Here is a 17570-nt window from a genome sequence, read left to right on the forward strand (position 1 = left end):
CCCCTTGCTTGTAGGATGTGCACGGTTAAGCTACAACTCTGTGAGTCCTAAAAAAGGGTGAAAGAGTCAGAGAGAGGATCAGCTCAATATTACAGCATGTGTTTTGCAAACAGGTCAGTGGTAAACAAGGACAGCAGAGCCAGATGTCGAATTTGCTGTGACAGCATAGTGAGATCTGTGCAGGCATCTTACTAAAAAGTGTTTAACCTCAACAGCAGAGACCTTTTAAAATGATTATTTATTGGATAAAATGATGCTGGAAGGCAAACATTCATGAACATTTTTACTTTTTGACACTTATATAAACAAGTCACACTCCTGCTGTTCCACACAAACACGGGTGTAAACGGAACTGCTTTGTTTTTGATAATTACAGTGTTGGTGAGGAAATGATGCGGAGGCTGTGTTGGCATGATTGCTTTGTACCTCAGTCTTAATGTAGTGTCCCACCAATCGGAGGGGTGAGAGGAAGCGATGGAGAGTCGACTCCTACCTTCCAAGGAGTCCTTAAGAGTTCCATTTTAATTGAGAGACTCACAATAAATGTCCCTGACGCCCACTCACTGGCTAGTCTCTCACACTAAAAATCTGTTTTCCTTCAGCGTGCAACGCTTGTCAGGTGGTTATTAAGTCTGACTTCCAAATGTGCTGAGAGTTTCAAATAAATTCTCTTCCCAACAACTTGTTTATGTTTCACAGCAAATTTATGGCTGATTATGCAAATCATTGATTGTATTTTCTAGTCATCAAAAAGGTTCGGTGCATTAGCAGCCTGTCTAAAGGCTGGCCCGCAATCACAAACAGTCCATTTGTATCCAATTTGAATGATGTAACAAGGAATTGACTGCTCATTTACTGTGAAAACCCATAATAAAAAACGTCTGATTACTTGTTGGATTATCTTTGATTCGAAATTACATTGTAAATGTATTTCAGTATGGTTGAAAAGTAATAGAAAATTTACTCAACCTTGGCCAAGATACACCAAAGCGACAGGAGTAGCCCTGATGTAGCGCAGGACACAAACTAGGACCACAGACGCTCACCGACAGCCGAGACATGGCCGACGGCGGCGCAGTCACCAGTGGTTGACTTCTCTAAGAAGCATCAAAAATCAGTCCATAACTGCCAACATTAGGCTGTGAAAGAGAAGGAGATTATATGACGTATCGACAAATTTCTTACCACCAATGTTCCCGCTCCCATATAACCCTGCACCACGGATAAATAGAATACAAGGATGTGATGTCCTGAATTCATAATTCACGCAAGATTTACAAAAAAAGTGATAAAAAGTCAGCATCCAAACCTGATCTCATAAGAGATCAGGTTCTTGTTTTTAGGAGGTGTTAAGTGATGAGATCCTACGGAAGAGGATTAGGGCCACATGTGAATTTTTTTTTTAGTTCTGACTTTAAAGTCAGAATTCTGAGATTAAAGTCAGAATTCTGACTTTAATCTCAGAATTCTGACCTTAATCTCAGAATCCTGAGAAAAAAGTCAGAATTCTGACTTTAATCTCAGAATTCTGACTTTTTTCTCAGAATTCTGCCTTTAATCTCAGAATTCTGACTTTAAAGTCAGCACTAAAAAAAAAATTCACATGTGGCCCTAATCCTCTTCCGTAAGATCCACATGTTAGGCATTGGCACTTGCACACTGAGAAACGCCCATTTGATTTGTATCACTCCTCAATCAGGAGAAATTGCTAATTGCGAGCACAGCAGGAGAAAGGGAACAAAAGGGACATTTTCACAAAAATCTGGATTGTTGGCAGGTATGTCCGTCTGCATCAGAAAATGTGTTCAGTCAGTCAGTAAATGCCGCTGAAACCCCAGTGTACATGAACACTAGCAGTGAATGTGGACACAATGACGCTCACAAGCCAATTAACACTAACATTACTTACATTTTGGATTCATAAAACCCCTGAGCTGCAATCATGGGCTCAGGCAAGTGAACCCTAATGGCTGTTTTTAAAACACATGAGTAGCATTTATAGTCTCAAAGCGCTACATCAGCACCTCCTCCCAGTATGCACCCAGCTCCCAGTCCGGAGCACATTAAGGTATGAAGCAGAATTTAGCCACCTCTTTTGCACCACTTAATGAGCTCAGCACTAAATAACCACCAGAGCAATTACACACACATCAGCCCAACACTGCCTGACATACTGCATCCACTATACACACATCAACAGTGAAATAGAGACAGGCCACTTTTATAATCCACTAATCAAACTGCATACTTGTTGAAATTTGATCATGTTTATATTACAAAGAAAGTCTTACCAGCACAAGTAATATACATATCAGGCTTATGCGGCAGAATTTATCATTGATCAGCAGTTATGGAGTGTGATGTCAACGGACGTCTAGTCACAGAAGAAATTATAAAGCATTTTGTAACGGGGAAAGAAAATGCCTACACACACCCAGAGGTCCGTGAGCAGGAATGAGACATTGATCCATAATTGGAAGCACTCAGTCATGAAATCTAGAGACTAATTAAAGAAAGAGAGCTTTAATGGCATGCATTTACATATTCAGTGCTGTGATTCAATGCCGCTCACTGACTTACAGCCTGTGAGAGCCGGAGGGTCAACCCACAGGCTGTGAAGAGCTCAGATAGATCGTCCAATGATTGACTAACGACAAGTGTCTGAAATGTTGAATTCCATCGGGCTGAGCCACTCGCTCAGCATGAATAAGCTGCTTCTGTGGCTGTGCTGTCACTGACAGTAACTTCCAACAAGCATATTAGTAGTTACTATCATTTGAAAGTAATATGTTACTTGTAATGCATTACTGGTTACACTAGTTTTTCATTACTTTTAATAAAATAACAGAAGTATGACAAGGCATTATAAAATGAAGGAGCATAATATTGTATCACACTGAAGCCTCAGATTAACCCGCTTTTGCTGACTATAAAATCTTCTACGTTCAATTAAGACGTATTGTTTATCAGAATCTCGCACATCTTCGCCATTCTGCTGCATTTACAAAACTGAAAAAAGATGGCTGTCACTGTAAAAACTGCCCTCTGTCTGACCAGGCGCTAAAGCAGTCTGTGAGGCGAGATTTCACACTATAAGGCATTGAAATATTTCAGCTACTGCCGTGGGTGGTGGCCGATAACAGCTCGATCGACCATGGCGGCAAAGGTACACAAAAGAGCTGACTGGCCTTCATCTCATATGACATATGTCATATGACTCCCTCTTCCACTGGCACAACGTCTTCTTGCTTTATAGTGTTTTCATTTGCTGTGTAGTTTATTTGGTTGAGTTAATTAAGAATACATTTTCCAGCAGATTTATTTATTAGAAGCAGCATTTTTCATACATTTGTTATCTTCAAATTCTACTTTGTTAAATAAAATTCATTTAATATGCTTAATCCCTCACGTGTGCGTCCCTTACTTGTTATGGCCAGAGAGCCTACCATAACAAAAGAAAATAAATCATCGAGGAATGAACACAAATTAGAACTTAATTACAGCTTCAAAGATAGGGAGTGACCACTCTGTTGCTAACCATGCCAGCAAATCTGAACAAAGCTTTTGGTTTGCATTTAATGAACTGACCGACAGAGTTGTGGAGAATCTAACTGATCTAACCAGCTATAGCATATCCATAATGACAAATTTATATTGTTATGTCCCGCTTTGAACCAGTTTAAAAGTGTGACTGGTTTTAACCAGGTTGAAAAACATCGATGAATACTTATGCCGTGTTCCAATATCCATACTTTCCGTACTTACTATACTTAGTTTGAGGACGTAGGGTGTTCCGATATCGATCGCGGTGAAAAGAAGTGTACTTAAAGGACCCGGATGTTGCACTCATAACGGCAAAATCGTTGAGTGTGCAACGATGTACACTTTGCGCACTCAACGGCCGCCATCTTGTCTACGTAGCGGAAGAAGCGGAGCCAGGCAGAGGCGCTCCGCTTGGATTTTTTTTTTAAAATAGCTTCTGAGACAACAGCGCCTGCAGCTGAGCCATATTGCAGGATTGTAGGATTGTAACTGTTAAAAAGTAAAGCCGTAGATGTCTTATGTTCACCGTTCAAAGCGGGATGTTTTTGCCGCCGCGGCGGCTGTCGCAATTGTAATTTCCGGTAAGTGCACCACGGAATATTAGATTTGGAACAATACTCACCTGCTGAAATCTGCGTACTTAGTAAGTGTGGATAGTGTACTACGTTTAAGTGTACTCATGGAAGTATGGATATCGGAACACAGCATTAGATTCAGGTGGTAACTGGATAAGGTAACTGTAATGACATAACTGCAAATCCTTAGTAACATGTTATCTGTTATTGCTTAAAATGATATATTATTGTAACACGTTATTTTTGTAGCAAATTTCTCCCAACTCCAGACACATCAGCTGTGACAATTTGTAGCTTTTAGTGACAGTTAATCAGGGATATGTTCTTGGCACAAACTGCAGTGAAATTGTGAAGTCATCGATTAACTGCGGATGTCTTTTCAGAGTGACCTCCACAAGCCAATGACAGCCTCTGCTGCTTCACTTCGATGTGTGAATATCCATTTGTGTATCTGCAGTGAGTGGTTACATGTGAAGGTTCAAGGTGGAAGAGTTGACATGTACAGAGTGGGATCTCATCTGGAGGCACGGACATATCGGCGGGAGCTGCCATGTTGAGACGCTCTAAGCTCTGTGTGTCCCATGGAGGCGCACACACCGTCTGATTACATGTCAGGGTTGGTAAGTCCTGCTAAACAGGCACCGAGCTGCAGCTGCGTACAGTGGCATCCTATCCTTTACCCTGCACGTTATCAGGTGGACAGAGTTCTGCTTTCAGCTGGTTAAGCTAGGAATGATAACAGAGGACAGCAAAAGATTGCTTGTCAGTGTTGGCACATACAAGTGCTGGTGGTGCAGATGAGGGGATGAGACTGGTACCTTTTCTGTTTGTCCTTCGGTTGATTGAATGTGCTCGACTGAAAGCAGAGCTGCCCATTTGTGTTACATGTGCTGAGTTCTTCAATGTCCCTTTCCTTTGTGCATGTGAAACCCCCCTCCTTGTATTTCTTTTTTTGTTCTCCAAATACAGCTCCTATACCATGCTCAACAGCCCAGGGCCTGTTTTAATAGGCTCATTTAAATATTTCTCCTGTGCAGGTTAGAGAAATGAGACAGCGTTGGTGCCAGAGAAGACATTTCTCTAACTGGAATAGGCTTTGGTATAAAAGCCAATCTTCTTGAAGGCCAAGCTAAACGGAGGTTAATTGGAGCCAGGCCAAGGTTTCTTTTGCCTATTCAGTTAGATAATCTGTGGGGAAGAAGCTGTAGAGAGAAATTTGAATGGTGATATTAAAGACAAGTGGAGCTTATTCTCACTGCTTTATTGTTCATTACAAGAGAATGCTGAATGAGGGAAATCTCATTGCTATGCAATCGAAACTGAGTACTTGCTCAATAGACACCGTGATGATGTAATTAGAACAGAAACTCTCAGTATTTTTTGTCAGGATGTGAGTAGACAATTGCATGTTTACATCTCAACCCATTTCACCTCCCTGACTCTGAGTTCTGGTACCTGCAGCGAGCACAGCAACAATTTTGATCTAACCACAGGTCTAAACTGTGTCTGTCTGCTCAGGAAACATAAGGACATTCTGCAGAGGCTAAGATCATACATTTATTTATGGGAAGACAGCAGGGGAAATAAATCAGCGCCGTGCTTATTCTTGGCCTTTGTTTCACACCAAAGTATTTCAAAACAACACCTTCTGATTCCTTCACAGAGGGAGGATGTAAACACAGAGAGAAGTCAGTTTGTCCCATGGACAAACGTCAAGGTATTCAGTAATTTCTTAAACGTTGTATTCATATAAGATCACAGAAACATATACAGTTTATTTACGGGACAAAGTTACTTATGTGCCAAAAGAAAATGATGGGTAACACCTTTGAATACAGTCAGCAAATTATATTATAGTAGTATATAGTATATTTTGTATTGTATTGTATTGTATTGTATTTGTATTTTGAGGCCGGTTTGAATGCACTGCCAAATTCTCAGAAAGACGACTAGAGAGAACTGCGGGTGAAAAATGAACATGCATTTCAAGGGCAAAAGCTCTGGTTGACAGCCAGCAAGCACAAGCTCTCCCACACTCTCCAACATCTGTGGCATTATGTTATGTGAAAAAGCGGCGCATTTTAGAGTGGCCATTTATTGTGACCAGTCCAAAGCACATCTGTGCAACAATCATGTTGTTTAAGCAGCATCTTGATACGCCACACCTGTGGCTGGATGGATTATCCTGGCAAAGGAGAGGTGTTTACAGAGATATATTTTAACAAATTTGGAGTCAAAATTTGAGGGAAATGTTTTTACTGTTAACCTACTGGTAGGTATGGGTAGACGCTGAGGTAATAAGGACCAACAAATTTGTGTTTATTAGGGGCAACTAGCCGATAGACTGGTCTGTAATAAGGACTTTTTCTCACAAAGTTAACAGATTTTCCTGATGGTAGAGTTTTATCAGCAAAAGAAAACAGATATAGTTCCAACTGACTTTTCAAAAAACATGAATAAGAACAGAGGGGAAACTGACATGTGGTCGGTGAGTTATGATTGGTTTGTGTCCTTTTCTTTATGCTGTATTTTGTCCAATAAATTCCAATAAGTCTTGTGTGTGAGTGACAGTACACTGCATGTGGTTAGCTGCTTTCTACTTTTTGATGTACTGACATGTAAGAAAGCTGTTGGTCTCTCAACCATAAAATGACTTTCTATTAGTTTGGATCCAAAAACTACATGTAACTGCATATTCTATAATTCCTATTAAAATGCACACATATGAAACCGTTTCAGTCCCCAGCAGTGTTGGGGCTCGTTACTCAAAAAAGTAATATATTACACATTACACATTACTCTCAAAAATAGCAAGGCCGTACATTACATGATTACTCCCTGAAGAAAGTAATTAGATATATTACTCGTTACATTACTCGTTACATTCTTGCTACTTGCTCTATAAAATTGCCTGAAGTCCCCCCGCTGTGTAAAGCCACTTTTGATGGTTGGAGATAAAAACATTACTTTGAATTTGTTGAACGTAAGGAAAATAACTTGACTTGTAAGGTGCACACTTTGCCCGTGTTGGAAACTTCTCTCCACAGCTGCTAACACTACCTCAAACTATACGAAGCACCTACAGAGACAGCACACACACACACACACACACACACACAACGCTTGTTGCTAAGGAACCGTGGAGCAACATGAATGAGATGTCAAGCAAGCAGCCAAAACTTTCTTTTCAACAGAACCAGAAGGTACTGACAACATCGAAATCTGAGATGAATATGCTTGTTGCCTCGTACATAGTAGGGCAAGTCATGCGACTTCAGGCAAGTCGCATGCAGCAGCATGTTCTGCTCGTGTTGTTGACGCTGCCCTTGTTATCCCATCTCCCCTTGTGGGTGCCGACTAACCAATCGGTGATGGTGAAAGATACCTCATGCCAAACCCCACCCAATCACTGTTCCATTGTTGATGCCATCCAGCCCCCCCCTCCCCCCAGCCCGTTGTGTGTGATGCGTGCGACTATGCTGTTAAAATTGATTAACCTAGCAATGTAATGTAAGTAACGTGCTTGGCGAACTGTAATGTGATTACTACATTCAAAACAGTAATGCCTTACAATACTCGTTACTGAAAAAAAGTAATGTGATTACAGTAACACCCAACACTGGTCCCCAGTAACCTGGGTTTCCATTATCCGGTAATTACCGGACTTTGACTGGTTAAAATCTGCCGAAGGCTGGTATTTTTTGACCCCGCCGGTCAAAATGTCTGGTGAAAATATTCCCTCCACGCACTGATTAATTATCACTCTGTCTGTTCAGAGCTTCGGGAGTATGCTGAATAAACCATCCAAACCATTATTGGTCATTTTGGCAAATAAATTACAAGTGAGGACAAGTTGGCTGCAGCTACAACCCAGCTCATCGTTGCCACTTGTGCGCAACGAGACGCCATCGCTGTAATGACAGCAGTGGACTGAGTGGACTAAACTGGCCAAGATAGCCTGCATGATCCCCGTCTCCAGTGTGCAGAACCGCATCAAAACAGCACAGCGAAGTCGCCTCGGGGAGAATGAGGTGACAAGACTGATTTGCATTGCAAGTTGCGGAGAGACACTGCACGCTTTTGATTTTAATTCAGTTGCTGCACTCTTCGCTGAAGCGAAAATGCGTAAAAAACAAAACAAAAACAAAAAAAAGCCTGAAACATGTCAGGGGATTTTGTTTATATAGAGTTTTTATTGCATATATATTTCAAAAGCATATGGCGAAAAGACTTTTTTGAAATTTCAAGTCGCACACACGTTATTAAAATGGTATGAGCCAGTCCAGCTGTGTTTCTTGTTTGCAAATTGTTTTATCCTAGAACAGGCCTTAAGTTTCTTTATGTTCATGTTAAAAGAGCACATTGTGCAATATTTATTTTAGAAGTTACGCACGTGAGTCAGTCGACGGTACTCATTTTATTTGTTACAGCCTATACTTTTCAATACAAAGGATTATAAATTGACATGCTTTGATATCATTCTTATATATCCTGCATATCATTTATAATTTTAAGCTCAATAAATTCAGATAGGTATTTGACTGGAATTTCAAACATTTGTCCAGTAAATTGAAAACCTGCCGGTCACGTTGTCCGCTGCCAATTGTTTCTAGCAGAAATCCTGCCAGTAACACTGATATACTTTTTACTGTAATTAATTAATACTCAAACATACGTAGATATACATATAATTCATCTCAACAATAGAATGACTCAAAATGGAACAAGATGGTTCCATGTAGGCAGGAAAACTGTGGGATAGGTCAACTGTGAAAGGAGCTTTTTATTTCAGATATTTATTTTTCTTGTCAGTTGGCGACATCTACTGGCTGTAGTCATTATTACAAAGGCAAAAAAGGAAGTCAGGAAAAGTAATATTACGACCATTAAGACCATATAGGGCAGTGGTCGGGATTGGACCACCCGGTTTAACAAGCACTGTGTTTTTAACCAGGAAACCAAGTCTTTTTTTAATATGTTCATTTCTCTTACTATCGCAGCTTGGTTAGATTAATTACATAACTGCAGTTTTGTACATAGTCTAACAATGATCATAACTGAAGTTACATAATGAATGTCATTAATTTAACCCAAACCCATAATGTTTGCCTAGACCTAACCCTAACCTAAACAAGTTGTTCCAGTACCTAAACTTAACCAAGTCATTTTACTTCCTAAACCTTACCAAGTCATTTTACTGCCTAAACCTAACCAAGCAGTTGTCTTTCCTAACCTTTCCAAGTCATTTCAGTACCTAAACGTAAACGAGTTGTTTTACTGCCAAAATTGAACCAACTAATTTTACTGCCTAGACCTAACCAAGCAGTTGTACAGTCTAAACTTAACCTAGTTGTTTCATTACCTAGTTTTTTTGCCCAAACTTAACCAAGTAGTATTCTTGCCTAAACCTAACCAAACTGTGATTCTACGATGAAGGTTCGATATGCCTGTTCCTGGTATGCTGCAACAGTCAAGTTATTTTGAAAGTTATTTTAAAATAGAAATTGACCCTATGGTGTGACTAATGGTGTAATAGCTCAGTTCTGTGTGCAAACATACAATTAAATCAAAGAAATCAAGAAAACTCTGTACACACTCTGCAGTATGTAAATTAATGACCGAAAAAGAGTACTTTTACTTATCATATTATGTATTTTTAGAAAGCAATTTTCTGTAAGTAACTACAAAAAAGAAAAACCTCTGGTAATGCAGTGATGCAACGCTCCAAACACTGGTGGCTACCATCTAATCCCATGGGGGATTAACCTCTAAGAGCAGGATATTCACTCATAAACCTTTATAAATCTGAAACACATGAACTCTCTAGGACACATGCAAACCTCAATCTGTCTCTCCTCTACGCAAACACACTCTACCACAAACAAATTGTGACAGAAGCCGCCATAGCATGAATTGAGTGAATCTGAGCTTCTCTGCTCATATCATTGACCTGTTTTTAGGTCACGATGTGAACCTAATGTGATTTACGGATAAAGTTTCAAACTTGGATTTTGATTACCTTTGCAACAGATTAAATCTTCCCCATTTAGTGCTATTACTGTCTGGACTGAACTGGAAAAACGTGTAGTGAGGCACATTGGGACATTATTTCCCCATATTGTTTCCTTGGCAATTGAACAGAGAAGCAGCCTGAGCATTTAGATGTAATCTGGGCCGACTGCTGTAATCAGATGGATGTCCTGGGGAGACACAGGAAGTGCCACATTTCTGCTCCGGTCCTGATAAAGGAAACCAAGCCACATCTATTCTATTAAATGAAATCTGAATGTTCCTTTCTCATCAGCCTTACAATATGGCACCTAATAACACCCCCAGAATTCACTCTATCTTGATCGAAAAAGGGCCTGAGTATAAAGCTGTGACACATCTGGATCGTCACACATGAGGAAAGATCACATTTCCATTACTACAGTATGAGATGAAGAAAATAGAGCATTGCAGACAGTTGTGTCTTGGTAGATACTGCATATGAGGCTCCAGTCGGTGTTTACTGTAAATGGAGGTCAGTGGGAATAGGGCTGATTCATTATTAAGGGTGTTAGCATTAAGACTGTCAAGTTAGCGTTCCTGTTTGGCCCTAATGTAATTGGGCCATTTCATTTCAGCCTTGATTTATGCAGCATTATACAGCATTAAAGCCTACAGCGTGTGGCTCAGTCTCAGGGCTGTTGCATTAAAAAAAAACTTGATTTATGCAACAATCAAGAGGGTTTAGCATCTAATTTCAAATCAAGTTTGAAATCACAGAAATAGCACTGACCTGCTCATGTACTCATGATTGTGAAAATAACTTAATTCTTGTTATTAAGAGATGACACTACAGTATCCCAATTCTGGCTTGTCCTCATTTGCTTCCTGGCTGATTTAGAATTGATTTTAAGATTTTACTGATCACTTTAAACTCTTCTGGGTCGGCCCAGAGATACACAGCAGAAAGGCTGTCCCAATATGAACCCCTTTGCAGCCTTAAAAACTCAGATGGGGCACTTTTGGCTGTTCCAAGTTGAGGGTTGAAACTTAAGCTGACCATGCTTTTGCCATCAGAACCCTTCCAATTTGGAGTGATCTACCTGAGAAGATAAGGCTTGCAGAGTTCTTTTAAATCACTTCTCAAAACCCAATTTTATAGACTTGCTTTTATGTAAAATTGTTAGTTTCTATTCCTTTTAGTCTGTCTATCATTTTATCATTCTCATTCCTTTTAATCGGTATCAGATTAATCTTGTGTGATGTTGTGTTTTTATTGCTTTTATTCCTTTCTGATTGGCTTGTTATTGCATTTATGTAATTGTGACTTTTTGACTGGTTTTATCCACAGGTGGTGAAAGTCTGCACATTATTTACACAAGCAAAAGTACTGATTCAACTTTTTTATTCAAGTAAAAGTAAAGTACAACCTCTACAAAGTACAAAAGTATCCCTTTGAAGGACATTTCTACCTCATGTCAGTAGGATCCGAGCTGTTCGAAAACATACCACAAAGGTAATTGATTGCTGAGTCTCATTCCTGCGATATTAAAAACCAACATTTCTGGTTGGTTAAGTGCCCTAATCACAGCAACAAAATGACAAAATAAGAAAATCCAAGCAGAAGGCTGTGGAGTCTCTGGAGATACAAGACACCAACACACCTTTTCTCCCCAGTCCAGTCTCCCTCTCTGTCTGTTTCCATCTTATTACGTCTTTGATGGCGTTTCGTCTGTCTTGTGTGATATGCACTGATCAGACTTGTGACGTTGGGAAGGTGGCGTGCAGTGACCCAAAATAAAAATAATCAATAATTCCCCTCAAATGCATTACAACTAAAGTAATATGCTTGTTTTAAAAATGCAAGGAGTTGAAAGTACAGATATTATGTTCAAATATAGGGAATAAAAGTTAAAAGTTGTCAAAAAAGTGATTCAGTTTTTCAGGCTCTTCAGGACTGATAAAGCAAACCTGGACTCTTTGTTTCATTGCAGGTTTGAAGTAAAATGTCACAAACCATAAATAATTACGTTCTTAAAGGTTGTCCAGACTTTAAAATTGAGATAAATTGTGAGGTCAATGCCAAATCTCACCCGTTATTACATAGCTATATGATTTCTCTCCCTCTGGGTTCCTAAGCATTCACATTGATGAGATTTATTGGCCTACTTTAAGAGTGAAACTCATGTTGCAGAAAAATTAATGTACGATGAATTTAATTATATTAATCGGATCTTTGTGCAGATTTGATTCTAACAATGTAAAACAGGCCAAGATGAGGCTGTTTGAAGTTAGGATAATTCAAATGTATTTAAATATATATGTCCCCCTCACTCACCCCCTCCCTTCAACCTGGCTCGCTTGCAAAGTGGCTATAATAAGTGGACTGCCTGCTGTCCCTCTACTGGGTGTGGTGTGGGGGATTAATGAAGTCGTGGCTCACAAAAGAGATCCATCTGCAGCCGGACAGTCTTAATGAACTACCAAGGGCCAGACACTTTTACTGAGGCGTCCACTTATGCCTTATGACATGCTGAGGAGGCAGGACTGCTTTTGTTTTGAACAGGTTGGCCTTTAATGGTGACGAAGGGAACTTTTCAATCTACCAAAGTGCACTTCAGCCAATATCATGTGCTCTCCACACAGCAATTTTGTCCTCTGCTATTGAGATTCATTTGATTTCTTTGATGTAGTGTAGCACCATCTTCAGAAATATCCACCTGTCAAAGAAAAGGTACCATGTTCCCTTCAATATATGATGGACGGGGAAAAAGTAACCTGCATCTATATGTGGACTGTCCTCTCTTACCTTGTAGCTTATACAAACAGCCAGGTGTATGTAAAAGGAAAACCCTCTCATTAATTTACAATATATCAGTTAGTGACAGAGTATTTACAGGATGACAAATAACCAACAGCAGACAACAAAATACAAATACATAAATAATTAAAAAAGGAAATAACTACTCGTTTTCTAGCTTCCAGGTTTTACGTTGTGGTTTTGCAGCCCAGAGGACATTAATCTTAAAACCATAGATTTAAGCTTTTGTCCCAGATTGCTTGTCTGGGCTCAACAAAATAGTCTTAATTTAAAGCTTCCATGGATCAAAAATTCATATTACAAAGAGTTAAACATATTTAACCTTGTTTGTGGTTCAAGGGATCCTGTGAAGTGTTTTAAGGCTATCTCTTTTGAAATCGTGCCTTTTGGGCATCAGGGGAATATTCTGCTGCAATACCATAAGTGGCCATTGAGCAATTTTGGAAGCAAGGGAAGCAAGGGTGTCCTTGTAACAAAACCCACAAATAAGTCAGTCATTGGGGTTTTTTGAGTGAGTTTTGAGGTTCAAATATGGTCTTTGGTTACCACGGGCTTAAGACATTTTGACTTTTTCTTTCCTTGTAGCTGTTTTAAAATGAAAAGCCTATAATATAAGTGCTTCGTGGTTATATACATACTGGATGTAGCCCTAAAATACTGAGATAAAATCGGTATGTGGAGGGCAAAAATTCTTAGTTAAGAGGACATGAAAATAAAGGAGCAACATTGTTTGCTCAAGGGATACAGACGAGAACCAAGAGCTGCATGGTTGAACATACAATTAATTAGTACAACAATTAACTTACTGACCCTTGTCACTGACAATATGATTTATATGTATTCCAAATGACAAATAGATAAACATTTTAACTTGTCATCTTACCCCGACAGAAGCACCAGCTATGAGAAGTTGAGACTAGCAAATACAACTTTAAATTGCTGCATATCCCTTATAAGGCTGTGCTGCAACCTGGTGACTGCAACAGTTCCTAATATCAACAAGAAAATAATCAGAAACTGGACAAGCGCTGAATATCTCCACTCACAAGAGGTCCACTAAGAGAGAAAGACGAGCCTCTGATTATATTATTAGGATCATCATCATTCAAGCTGACGACCATTGCATTTCTATTTTTGCACCCAATCTGACCAATACTTGTCGACCTCAAGAATGAATTTGATAGAAGAGGAGTGCATTTATTTGTTCAACCATGATTTGATCTCATGAATATAAAGCCTTGCAGTCATTTCTTCAATGTTTGATTTTACTTTTCTCCAATCACTCATTCACTGGAGGGATACTTTCTTTTTGTTTGATTTTAGTTGAAGAAAGAATATACCTTTGACAATATAATCTGAAACAAACTGTATATTACTCTCTGGGTATTTGTATGCAGAACAGAACATGGCCTGTTTGTGATTTTAACACTAATTTGGAAACAGCTGTAAGAGGCTCCATCTGTGTCACTACAAGGCTTATGACCAAGAGCTTATTTCAAATTGCCCGTGTTGGTTTTAGAGCTAAGGGTGGGCGGATGGTGCTGCTGCTGGAATGGGTGTGGATGAGGGGCCCAGTTTAAAAATATTTTTCCCCCCAGATGCTCAACATAATAATAAAGTTAGCTAATGACATACCGCGTACTTTCAGAGATAATCAGTGCTACTAGTATAAGTAGTGATGCTGTAATCCATTGCAAGTTAGTTGATATTTCTGAGTTGGTATATCTGATTTCCAACCTAAATATATACCAGTGCATTTTGCTCAGGAAACCATGCACACCCGCAGCATCTATAGCAGCTGATTTAACACATTATGGCATTTAAAGAAATATGGGAGGAACAGGATCATAGTGCAAAGACTTCTATCAAGCATAAATCAACTCGAATAAAAACAGCAACTACAAAAATGCTGTTACAGCACACGACACAAACACTAACTAAAAAATGATGAATTGGTGAAAGGTAATTGTTCAGTGTGTTCCGTGTCATACTGCTGTGATGTCAACTGTTTTTTTGTTTTTACAAGTTATGTTCTTTACATACTCATTCAGTCATTTGAGAGGTTATGTAGGCAAAGTCAGGTTTTGTAGATCTGAGTTTCTAACTAGGCATTCCAAATTGGATGACCGTTCCATGGTACTTTTCCGTGTTAAAGGTAGTTTTTTTTTTTTTCTTCCATGTTTCAAGTGCAATGGATTGCAGCATTAGCCAGTTAGCCAGGCATTCTAAAGTTTGCAGCGTATTTTTACACAAACACACTGTTAAACCCTCGCCTAACACTACTGCAATGAAGATAAAACAGACACCAGCCTTCAAGGGGGCAGAATACTATACTTATTAGCGCCCATACACTGTTTCTGCATGTGAGATAATCCAAAACCTGACAGGCCTGTTGTGCCTAGATGGTAAGCTGAGGTCTGACGATGGCTGTTCAGGGCTGGGTGTACTGAAAAGTCAATTAATTTTAAACAATAACACCTCTCAACTTATAAATTCAAAGGCATCGATATTAATCAGCTACTTATTCTTTCAGAGAATAATGCGCATCATTATCCCACAGTATAAATGATGATGAGGGGTCATTTCAACAAATTCCTCTATTTGTGAGTAAGCATTTCTTATTCAGTCTGTTTTGACAATAAATGACGGAGGCTTAAAAAGGTAGCGCGTGTGACTCAGCATGAAGTTGAACTGGAGCAGTTCTAACACGTCTCATGACAAAGTCCCGGACAGCTGTTAGCTCATTATTGCATGCTCAACAGATTTCTTTCAGTAATTTGAAAAGAACTGACATCAGCTGTTTGGTGGCATTTCCTTTAGGGTGAAATCAGCTCTGTTATTTTCAGTAAAAAGCCCAACCTGTCTTCACACTGTAGCACTCCTTGATGAAAAACTGTCACCTCAGTATTGCTTTTATTAGGCTGGATGCTGCCAGTCAGGGGAAGTGTGCAGGTTTGCATTACCAGAGGAGAATTCAATATCTGCAGGGCTGAGACAGAGACTCAGAGTATGTCACTACTCTGAAAAGAATATTTTGTGCGATGAGTATTTGTAGCAATTCATATTTTTGATGAATACTGACAAAAATGGATGTTACGCTTTGCTGTAAAGCAAATCTTAATTTGAAGTTGCCTGTAAGCATTTAGAAAGAGTTGGAAAGTGCAGATCAGATAATGTCTCATTTATGTATTTTCAAAACACATTTCAAAATAAATGTATTCACAGCGAGTCGGGTGTGGTTGGAGCCTCAGCTGTGGACGGGAAGAAAGAAGCGGCTCAGCTGGCAGGTCTGAGCGGCTTCAAGAGACTGAGTAAACCTGCACATAACACACACCTGACCCATCAGTAGCACTGTGCTGTCGCGCTCGCAGAGGGGCCAGGCTCCCGTAATGGTACATGCACACACAGGCTTCAATTAGCATTCCCCCTGGACATTATTCAATGACACTTAAGCCCATTCCACAATCCAACGTTCAGTCACGGCGCCAAAGATCCATTTGCACCATGGCTGACAGTCAGAGCTTCAGTTCCAAGTTTTCAGTCCAAGTGTGTGAATGAGTGTGTGTTAAAATGAAAATCCAACCTCAGTGCAATCATGAGAGCAGTTACTGATGACATATATGTTTACTGGTGTCATTGGTTCTCTTCCTAACAGCTGCTCACCCCAGCCAGCTGTTTCACTCTCACCCTTCAAACTACAGACGTTTGCTTTAGATTTGCAAATTCTACGACAACTGGAGAATACTGAATGAAAGTCTGAAAATAAGAATATGAAATGAAAATCTGGTAATAATGCTTAGTCTGTATTATTTATTCCATCATCCACCGCTGTCAGATTTTTAGATTGCACGAGTGTCTCTTTCTGGAGATACTGCAGTGTTACTACTTCAGTGTCTATCATAATGGGGAGTTAAATATTCCTTATTAGGCCCTACCCCAAATGTAGCAAGACATGTGGGATATGCCGGTATTATTCATGTTTTAAGAGCATTCTTTTAAGAGAATTTGAAATATGTGCCTCAACTGTTTTTTTGTTTTTGTTTTTTTACTGCAATTATAGGGATTCATTTTTTTTAAATAATGAGAGAAATAAGCATGGAAAAAAATGCATTTCAATTCCACACACGAAAATGTCCTGATCAATTTGGACTAAAAACATAATATGGGTATCCATCTTTAACAGCTCCAGTGTTCTTTAACTGTACAGTAAATGATATAAATATATTCCTCTTTCCTGGAAGAAAAGACTGTGTGACTTTTCTCATTATGTAAATATTTTGTGGGGAGTATGTTGTGGAGTACACATTTGGAAGTTCCTGTTTTGCATCTGCATGTCACATTTTTTTAGACATTTAAAGTAATTTGATAAAAAAAAAAAAAAAAAAAAAAAAAAAACAGTTCACAGACAATTCGTTTTCTAAATGTTGCTCCAGACTGTGGCTGAGCTAAAAAGTTACCAGTCATGTAGAAACTGAGTAGGAAAACATTTGACCGTCACAATCATTCACCCTTTTAGAAATGTAATCTTTTTAAAAAACTTTTACAATTCCTCCTGCTTTCCGTGCATTCATATTTCATTATTTTTCTTGGCTGCATCCCAAGTGTCTCCCGCTGGATGTGACCGGACATTCAATGCATTAAAA

At 39.3% G+C, this 17570-nt stretch overlaps 1 protein-coding gene and 1 long non-coding RNA gene across 2 annotated transcripts in view; one reads left to right on the plus strand and one right to left on the minus strand.

Moving 5' to 3' along the window:
- The window catches only part of si:dkeyp-14d3.1 (transmembrane protein 132C), a 179862-nt gene that overhangs the window by 68570 nt on the left and 93722 nt on the right, over positions 1 to 17570 (minus strand). The window lies entirely within an intron of this gene.
- On the plus strand, positions 1609 to 5322 carry LOC115582323 (uncharacterized). Its single transcript, XR_003984157.1, has 3 exons — positions 1609 to 1777; positions 4502 to 4738; positions 5156 to 5322. It is a non-coding gene; the product is annotated as an uncharacterized LOC115582323 (long non-coding RNA).

The sequence above is a fragment of the Sparus aurata genome, chromosome 5 (assembly GCF_900880675.1).
Source record: "Sparus aurata chromosome 5, fSpaAur1.1, whole genome shotgun sequence".
NCBI classification, from domain to species: Eukaryota; Metazoa; Chordata; class Actinopteri; order Spariformes; family Sparidae; genus Sparus; species Sparus aurata.